Here is a 10,357-nt window from a genome sequence, read left to right as displayed (position 1 = left end):
TGTTTACAAATGCTTATGTAGGCAAAACCACATTATACGCTCATAACTGTAGCCGTATGACATGATGAATCAAGCATTTTGCAAGATCTTTCTATATACGAAATGACGCACTGTATTTAGCATTTTAGATAATCAGTATCTCTGTTTTCATCATTTGACCATGAAAAAAAATTATTATCTTTTTTTTTTTATCTTTTCCGGAGAACCTATTTTTCTACCACTTTTTATAAACAGCTACTTTTTTATTTCCCTAACTTTTCTCAATACAAACAAGCATAAAATAAAATTTTTAGATAAAGGCATTACTCTGTTGACTCATTCTATGGGAGACCTACTAGTATAACATGGAAATAAGAGTTACACAAGGGAAGGTAATAGGTTTTTCTTTTTTTTTAACTGATGCAAATCTAAAGGAGAAGCAATCGATTACAGAATTATCCAATGGTGTCAAACATCTGTTGACTGAACATGTAACAAAAACAAAGCATTACCCACTATTATTTAAGCTGTAAAAACTTACAAAAACATTTTAAGGAGCAGATTAGGGTGACATTCGCTGTATGGTTAAAATGTAAACTGCTCAGCTTATACTGCTGTTATTTTTTTCCTCATCAAAATTAGTTGTTTTAGATCTGCTACTTTATGTTTTTGCTTGTCTATCTTTTTTTTCTTTTTGTCATGAATGCAACAAGATTCAAACCAACCTCTAAGTAGTCTTAAACATCTACGCTTTCAGTGATCATACCATCATTTCTTTGTATAACTAACTAGTATAGTCATGTGAATATAATGTTTTTGATTGAATTAGTTGGGCTATTTATTATTTACAATGAAACCATCATGTCTGTACTCTTTAATGCAAGTCTGGTTTCAACCCTGTAGGCATTTGACCCTTAAACATGATATAACCACTCTGCCTAACTCTTTAGTCAGAACTATATCGGTCTGCAGAAGATAAAACCATGTCAAAAAACCTACAGGATCAGAATTTCAGCTGTGTCGGATCAGTAAACATTCTAGATGATAAATTTTACAGTATTTTACAAAGAATGATATTACGCCCTTTAGGTAAAATTACATCTCACAATCAATAGTACTTTACTTTTTCTTTTTACTGAAAGGTACTATAGAAATAATTTGGGCTCACCTTAAACCTACCGGTCCTGAATCTGGGCTATTCAGTCACGGGCAGGAAAATCAGCTGTTCCACAAAGCCCTTTAGGTTGGACCAGCACCACAGAGCTATAAGGTGAACAGTTAGTTTCCTGGTAATGTGGCTGTTTTTCATGCTTAGAAGAGAACGAGCCTACGGTCATCTTGAGTTACTCAATCATAAAACCATATGCAAGTGTTTAGTCAAATACCTCTCTACTGCTTTAGTCTAAAAAAAAACCTCATCCTTTTCATTTCTCCTATTACCCAAAAATGTTTGTCTAAAACCTAAGAAAATGTTTTGTGCTAACATTAGGCAAAGCATAGTTATTACAACTAGAACTATAGATGAATCGGGACCAGTTTCAAATTCTAATTTTAGTCAAACTTTGTTGTCTTGTAAGACAAAAGATAGGAATAATTTAGAATTTGTTAAAGTGTATAACCAATGAAACACTTTATTTGTTCTTTTGTTTAAATCTAACCGTTATTCCTTATCTCCCAAAAACATATTCTTACTATTTCTACCGTAAAATCTTTACTGATGACTCAGAATTTAGGCACTGACTATTGATTTATTCTCAGTCATCGATCAACAACTAATTATTTTGTTTTGGTGGTCTATAAAATGTTTCACTAGTTGGTAGGATCTTTGCTTCAGAGCTTCGTTAAATTCTAATTAATAAAAACTAGGAAGGACCAGTGCTTTGATACAAACATGGGGGAAAGTCATGTTATCTCCTGACTTGTCTCCTGACTTGTCTCTCTCTCTCAATAAGATTCAGCTCTATCCTCCCTGCCAAGCGGTCATAGGATAAATGTTTGTTTTATTAAGTTGTTGAAATAAAAAAGTTTACGCAAGCTAATAGGAACATGTTTTCAGTCCATACAATCTGAATGAGAGAGCAACAATTTGTTTTAGAAGCATTTTTTAACATATTAAGAAAATGAACAAATTAATAAACAAGATGTTTGTCTTGCATTCTGATCTTTTTCTTTCTAAACAGAATCAACTCAGAAATCTCCCCCCTATCACACCACCTTTGTAAGAAGCACTTTTAGCAATGAGAAGTTTGGAATTAACCTCTGACTTTCATTTTTGGACACAGAAAGATTTTCACACCAATCTTACAGAAAGTAGGGCTGGATTCTAAATCAATCTTTGGATTTCATACATGTATTCAAAAAAAAAAAAAAAGTATTCTGCTTTCCTAACAGTGTAGGGTTTCTTGTAAACTTTACCACAATAATCATTTTTAAAATCATTACCAATCATGAAAGAATAAAAGTTGCTTTCATTGCTTTACCAAAATTGTGTAAATAATGATCATATGTGTAATGACACTCTTTGTTGTTGTATCTAATTTCCCGGAGGATACTTTGGGAATGAGAAGTTTGGTATTATGCTCAGATTTGCGAGATGCGTAGAACCGTTTTTAAATTGAAACCATTTATTACTACAATCGACAAAATACAAAACTGTTAGTTAGTATACAACTATTATTATTCAACCTATCACAGCCATAGTCTAATCTGTTAGATTTGCGTAATAAATGAATAACTAATTGGAAAAGCTCTCCCTATTCAGAGACAATACTCGGCTAGATCCATATCAGGTAGAAGCTTGTTTTTTTTACCTTCTTGATTTTCAGAGTGAGAGAACCACAATCAGTTTCATCACAAAACAGAAGATCAATGTTTTATTATGGTATCATCATTAAAACATTTTAAAATTTGCTATAAAGATTAGGAATACAATAAATCCTGATAGTAAAGGCTTTTGAGAAATTGTATTTCTATCTCTCTCTAATGATAATTCTTTTACCTTATTTCCCCCCACAGGATTACACCAAGTTTATGAATCTTTCTAGAATGTAAGGAGAAATAGTTTGCTTGGACAGGATTGTTATATACATCCATGCTGATGGGAGTGGTCTGTGTTTTTGCACTCTTTGAAATCTGAACAAATGTTTGGGGAAGCGGAATCATCCATTTCGAGGTCTTCGTTTTAAAAAAAAACTGAAATATATATTTGAATACTTTTTATTATATTTTGTTAGAATGTGAAAAACATTATATAATCAAGTTTATGACAGAAATGAAATAAAAATGTAATATATAAATGTAATATATTTAAATCTGCAATTGATCCTCATAATTTTAAATCTCACCACATTTTTAAAATTGTAATTCTATCTACTTGTTCAAGTTAGTAAACCTGTAGTATTCACTGGTTGGAAAAATGAAATGTTGAAAAACACTCAAAATATTGGATGAATGATTCTTCTGCTGCTCCCTGTTGAAAAACACTGTCAGTGGTTTTTCCCCGGGTCCGTTAATTCGAGTGCAGGTAACTTAACTGAGATGGAGTGTTATAAAAAAAAATTCTGGACAACCAAGCTTCGATTCGCCTTTTCAAAGGGAGAGGAGCATCAGCAGCACGCATCTGCGAACAGCAACTCTGATGCTTAAACATATATATATATATCTTCATCCCCTTTTTCTAAATAGGTCCTTTCTTTTTTTTAATAATGATTCACATTTCCATAAGGAGCTGATCTTAATTCAGCTTTGTAGGTAAATAAATGGTTCAGTTGTTTTGTATGTACTTCAATCTGAACCAATACGGAGAATATAAAAGATTATAACTTTGCAAGATGTATGAATCTTTAAACTGCAGAATCAGTGAGAAGAGCAACACTGAAATCTGAGCATAATACCAAACTTCTCATTCCCAAAGTATCCTCCGGGAAATTAGATACAACAACAAAGAGTGTCATTACACATATGATCATTATTTACACAATTTTGGTAAAGCAATGAAAGCAACTTTTATTGTTTCATGATTGGTAATGATTTTAAAAATGATTATTGTGGTAAAGTTTACAAGAAACCCTACACTGTTAGGAAAGCAGAATACTTTTTTTTTTTTTGAATACATGTATGAAATCCAAAGATTGATTTAGAATCCAGCCCTACTTTCTGTAAGATTGGTGTGAAAATCTTTCTGTGTCCAAAAATGAAAGTCAAAGGTTAATTCCAAACTTCTCATTGCTAAAAGTGCTTCTTACAAAGGTGGTGTGATAGGGGGGAGATTTCTGAGTTGATTCTGTTTAGAAAGAAAAAGATCAGAATGCAAGACAAACATCTTGTTTATTAATTTGTTCATTTTCTTAATATGTTAAAAAATGCTTCTAAAACAAATTGTTGCTCTCTCATTCAGATTGTATGGACTGAAAACATGTTCCTATTAGCTTGCGTAAACTTTTTTATTTCAACAACTTAATAAAACAAACATTTATCCTATGACCGCTTGGCAGGGAGGATAGAGCTGAATCTTATTGAGAGAGAGAGACAAGTCAGGAGACAAGTCAGGAGATAACATGACTTTCCCCCATGTTTGTATCAAAGCACTGGTCCTTCCTAGTTTTTATTAATTAGAATTTAACGAAGCTCTGAAGCAAAGATCCTACCAACTAGTGAAACATTTTATAGACCACCAAAACAAAATAATTAGTTGTTGATCGATGACTGAGAATAAATCAATAGTCAGTGCCTAAATTCTGAGTCATCAGTAAAGATTTTACGGTAGAAATAGTAAGAATATGTTTTTGGGAGATAAGGAATAACGGTTAGATTTAAACAAAAGAACAAATAAAGTGTTTCATTGGTTATACACTTTAACAAATTCTAAATTATTCCTATCTTTTGTCTTACAAGACAACAAAGTTTGACTAAAATTAGAATTTGAAACTGGTCCCGATTCATCTATAGTTCTAGTTGTAATAACTATGCTTTGCCTAATGTTAGCACAAAACATTTTCTTAGGTTTTAGACAAACATTTTTGGGTAATAGGAGAAATGAAAAGGATGAGTTTTTTTTTTTTTTTTTTTTTTTAGACTAAAGCAGTAGAGAGGTATTTGACTAAACACTTGCATATGGTTTTATGATTGAGTAACTCAAGATGACCGTAGGCTCGTTCTCTTCTAAGCATGAAAAAACAGCCACATTACCAGGAAACTAACTGTTCACCTTATAGCTCTGTGGTGCTGGTCCAACCTAAAGGGCTTTGTGGAACAGCTGATTTTCCTGCCCGTGACTGAATAGCCCAGATTCAGGACCGGTAGGTTTAAGGTGAGCCCAAATTATTTCTATAGTACCTTTCAGTAAAAAGAAAAAGTAAAGTACTATTGATTGTGAGATGTAATTTTACCTAAAGGGCGTAATATCATTCTTTGTAAAATACTGTAAAATTTATCATCTAGAATGTTTACTGATCCGACACAGCTGAAATTCTGATCCTGTAGGTTTTTTGACATGGTTTTATCTTCTGCAGACCGATATAGTTCTGACTAAAGAGTTAGGCAGAGTGGTTATATCATGTTTAAGGGTTAAATGCCTACAGGGTTGAAAACAGACTTGCATTAAAGAGTACAGACATGATGGTTTCATTGTAAATAATAAATAGCCCAACTAATTCAATCAAAAACATTATATTCACATGACTATACTAGTTAGTTATACAAAGAAATGATGGTATGATCACTGAAAGCGTAGATGTTTAAGACTACTTAGAGGTTGGTTTGAATCTTGTTGCATTCATGACAAAAAGAAAAAAAAGATAGACAAGCAAAAACATAAAGTAGCAGATCTAAAACAACTAATTTTGATGAGGAAAAAAATAACAGCAGTATAAGCTGAGCAGTTTACATTTTAACCATACAGCGAATGTCACCCTAATCTGCTCCTTAAAATGTTTTTGTAAGTTTTTACAGCTTAAATAATAGTGGGTAATGCTTTGTTTTTGTTACATGTTCAGTCAACAGATGTTTGACACCATTGGATAATTCTGTAATCGATTGCTTCTCCTTTAGATTTGCATCAGTTAAAAAAAAAGAAAAACCTATTACCTTCCCTTGTGTAACTCTTATTTCCATGTTATACTAGTAGGTCTCCCATAGAATGAGTCAACAGAGTAATGCCTTTATCTAAAAATTTTATTTTATGCTTGTTTGTATTGAGAAAAGTTAGGGAAATAAAAAAGTAGCTGTTTATAAAAAGTGGTAGAAAAATAGGTTCTCCGGAAAAGATAAAAAAAAAAAGATAATAATTTTTTTTCATGGTCAAATGATGAAAACAGAGATACTGATTATCTAAAATGCTAAATACAGTCCGTCATTTCGTATATAGAAAGATCTTGCAAAATGCTTGATTCATCATGTCATACGGCTACAGTTATGAGCGTATAATGTGGTTTTGCCTACATAAGCATTTGTAAACAAGTTCTAGGAGAAACGGTCTGTAATGTGAGTTTTTGCTTGTTTATAATTCACTTTTTTTTTTTCAAGGCAAAAACTTTCCTCCAAGTGTGATACTAATACCAGAACGTTTATTTGATTGTTCTTGTGTTTGGTTACAGGAGTATGGTGGAGACATAGGACAAGGATATTTGAGGATAAGGAGGCAATATTATTGACTTTTGTACTGTGAATAACCTAAAATTTCTACTTAAATGGGATTTTAGTAAAGACTGAAATATAAATATATTTTTTCCAAAATAAAGCAAAGGTTTTAGACAGATTACCTTACTGCAAACTGAGGGTTGTAAACTGCAGATTTGTTTTTAAAAAAATGCAATGAAGTAGCAACTAGCACTTTCTGCTGCCTGCATTTCTTGTAATGACACATAAAGACAGGAACTCACTCTACAACAAAACTGACGGAGAAGCTGGTAGGGTATAGAAAACAGATAACTGGGTTGAAAATATTCAATAGTTTAAGTTCTGCTCCTCAGACGGTCTGCTAAAAAGATGACTGCTACAAGTCCCAGAAGGCTGAGGCCAACAAGTAATTGCACAAGGAGTATTTGCAAAAACTTAAAGGGTTTACTTACAAACGTATCATGAAGCTCAAACCCCTGCTTCAGAACAATGACGCTAGATAGAGCAAAAGTTCTAATTGCTAGATGGCTCCATCAAATTTGCACTTAAAATGTCCTCCCGTTTTACAGAATTGGCCATCTGACAAGGGTGCTTCTTAAAAAAAAATAAATAAATAAAAATAAACAGGAATAGAAATTTTCTGATTTTTTCTAGGCTCTTTTCACATAATTACTAAGAAGACAGTAGCTACATTTGGAGGTTGAGATGTGTTAAAAACTGCTTGGTCTTGGCAGACTAAAAATTATAGGCTGAATACTGTATGCAATTACTTTTTCTTAATCTATGCTATTTGAAAACCTTTCAGTAATAAAAGTGAAATTACCATATAGCTGATATATCTGTTAAATCTACGTTAACAGGGTGCAGGTGCTATTACCTAAAGCGTTTCTCTGATTTCTGTTCAGGAAAGGGTTAAACAATTTATCAGTTTGCCACTATATCAAATCTATTATTAGAATTACAAAAAAAAAAAATCAAAAATCTAAGGATAGATAAAAAAAGATTAATGATTCAGTAGAGAAATAAATGTTTGAAAAAATTAAGAGATTAATACAAAAAATTATATTAAAAAAAGAGGACAGTTTGTTTTAACAAGCTATAGTTTTCCCAATCGGTTGGTTTCAAATTAAGAATATAATCAAACATATGGATAGATAAGCCTTTAGATACGAATATCACTATCCAGTTATTGATACAATTTTAGTAGAGCTGAAAAACCGCTGTGTCAAAGTTGCTCTCTGTGAACAGCAGAGAAAAGCAGAAAATCTTTCCTCAGGCAGCAGAACGCTACAAAACATTTGCAATCCATAGACTGTCATCTATCAGGTTTGTACGATAGATATTTCCATCAATGACTGAATAGTGAAAAGGAAAAAAAAGGATTCTGTCTATTTAAAAAACCCAGGCAGTGAATTGAGTGAACAAAAACTAACTTTAAACATATTGTGTTTCAGACGCTTTGTGGCTCAGATCGTGACGCTGTGGCTCCACCTTATCAGCTGATCGAATCAGGAGTTACCAAAGACAGATACCGCGACTTTTGAATTTATATAATGCTACGCCACATTGTTCCCAAATCCTCTTCCGTGGGAAAAGAACTCTGATTCAGACCACGGTCAGGAGATCCACAAAGAGTCTCTCCTCTTTTTTCTAACCGTTCACATCAGGTGACGCTTAAACCGTGTGACGTGGTGTGAGCTCCTCATAGTGAGACCTATCACATCATGTGACCCTGAGGAAGGACAGTATGGGGGGGTTGATAGAAAGAACAAATGTCTCATCATCGGGATTTGCTCCGTGATGAGAGGAAATGTTACTTGTTACTAGTTGTTTTAATGGTTATAGAGTCAGATATGTGGCGGTAATGTTTGGTTTATCTAAAGTTTTTATCTGTTACTGTGTAAATGGGTTTGGCTGTAATTTAAGGACAGATTCTAAGAAATCTGCAGGGTGGGGACTATAAATCTGATAGGAGTTAAATTTTTTTATTGTTGTTTTGCACAATATGCTTAAATAAGTATTTTTTGTTGTTGTTGAATATTAGAGATTTTGCAGATACATTTTGTAGATACATTGTTTAGATTTACTTATATCTCTCTACCCCTTTTATAGAATAGAATAGAAAATCCCTTTATTGTCCCACAATGGGCAAATTTACAGCAGCAGAAAGATTATTGAAAATGGTCACACAAATGTGGACCTTAGAAAAATGTATAAGAATAACATAATAGGGAAGAGTTAAAATATAAAAAATAAAATTCTGTAAAGTGTTTTAAAAATATAAAACTGGAGAATTAATAACCAATATGCTCAAGCTGCTGCAGGCAGAGACTGAAACGGAGTGCTAACAGTGATTATATAAGAAATCAATACAAATAATTAAAAATAATCATTTAATCATCATAACCGTTATTAAAATAACATAGTTAATTTTTTATATGCATTTTTATACATTTTTTAATTATTTTTTCATCAGGTGACGCTTAAACCGTGTGGCATGGTGTGAGCTCCTCATGATGCGACCTTTCACATGAGGAGACCCTTAGGACGGCCAGTATCGTCTTTGTATAGAGCGCTTCAGTCAGCCCCCCACTTTGTATAGAATGCTTCAGTCAGCCTCAGTAAGTCACCTATTCTTACTGGAGAAAGGACAGCAGCCTAAAGTGATCCAGATCTTTTCCACTGCAACCTGCGTCTGAGCGAGCACAGAAGCGGCTAGAAACACCACATCCATGTTGGATGATAAAGGTGGGAGAGCATTTTATTTATTTTTTTTTCTAACCATCTTAAAAACGATTGTGTATTTAAGTTTGGGAAAGACAGCTAGATGCGATCTAAACCTTTGGATTCACACAGCAGCCTAAAGTGACCCAGATCTTTTCCACTGCAACCTGTGTCTGAGCGAGCACAGAAGCGGCTAGAAAGACAACAACCATGGTGGGAGAGCATTTTATTTATTGTTTTTTCTAACCATCTTAAAAACGATTGTGTATTTAAGTTTGGGAAAGACAGCTAGATGCGATCTAAACCTTCCCTCCATTTTTACGGAAGTAAACAAGGAGCAAGACGGCTTGTGACGTTATTGAAGTCTCTACTGCGCATGTGGGACGCTTAAACCGTATGAATGAACAAAATTAGACATTTGGTTTTTATGTTTTATTTTTATTTATTAATTATTTTTTTGTCTTTTAATAGACCGATACATATACATGTACATCATTATTAATCGTGTATATCGATATATAGATATATCTATATATATATATCTCTTGCAGAATCCTATGAGGCGACGTATCTCATAGCAAGGCAGACTTAGGGGGCTACAGCTGCTGCAGCGTCGGGGGGGGGGGGGTGGGGGGGGGGCTGTGAGTGACTGCACTCATCACACAGCTGCTCAAGCTGCAGGCAGGCAGAGATTGAAACGGAGTGCTTACAGTGATTATATAAGAAATCAATACAAGTAATTAAAAATAATCATTTAATCATCATAACCGTTATTAAAATAACATACTTAATTTTTTATATGCATTTTTATACATTTTTTAATAATTTTTTTAATTATTCATTTTTTTATTTTATTTTTTTTATTCAATTTTATATTAATTTTATATTAATTTTATATCAATTTTATATTAATTTTATATCAATTTTATATTAATTTTAAATTAATTAAGGCGGGACTTCCGGTTTAATTAAGGCGGGACTTCCGGCTGTCACTTTGGAATGTGGGCGTGGTTTCGAGTTTGATGAAAGGTGGGGTATA

Source organism: Cyprinodon tularosa, unplaced genomic scaffold, assembly GCF_016077235.1.
Source record: "Cyprinodon tularosa strain WSP-4 unplaced genomic scaffold, ASM1607723v1 ctg10, whole genome shotgun sequence".
Lineage (NCBI taxonomy): Eukaryota > Metazoa > Chordata > Actinopteri > Cyprinodontiformes > Cyprinodontidae > Cyprinodon > Cyprinodon tularosa.
This window is presented reverse-complemented; position numbering follows the sequence as displayed.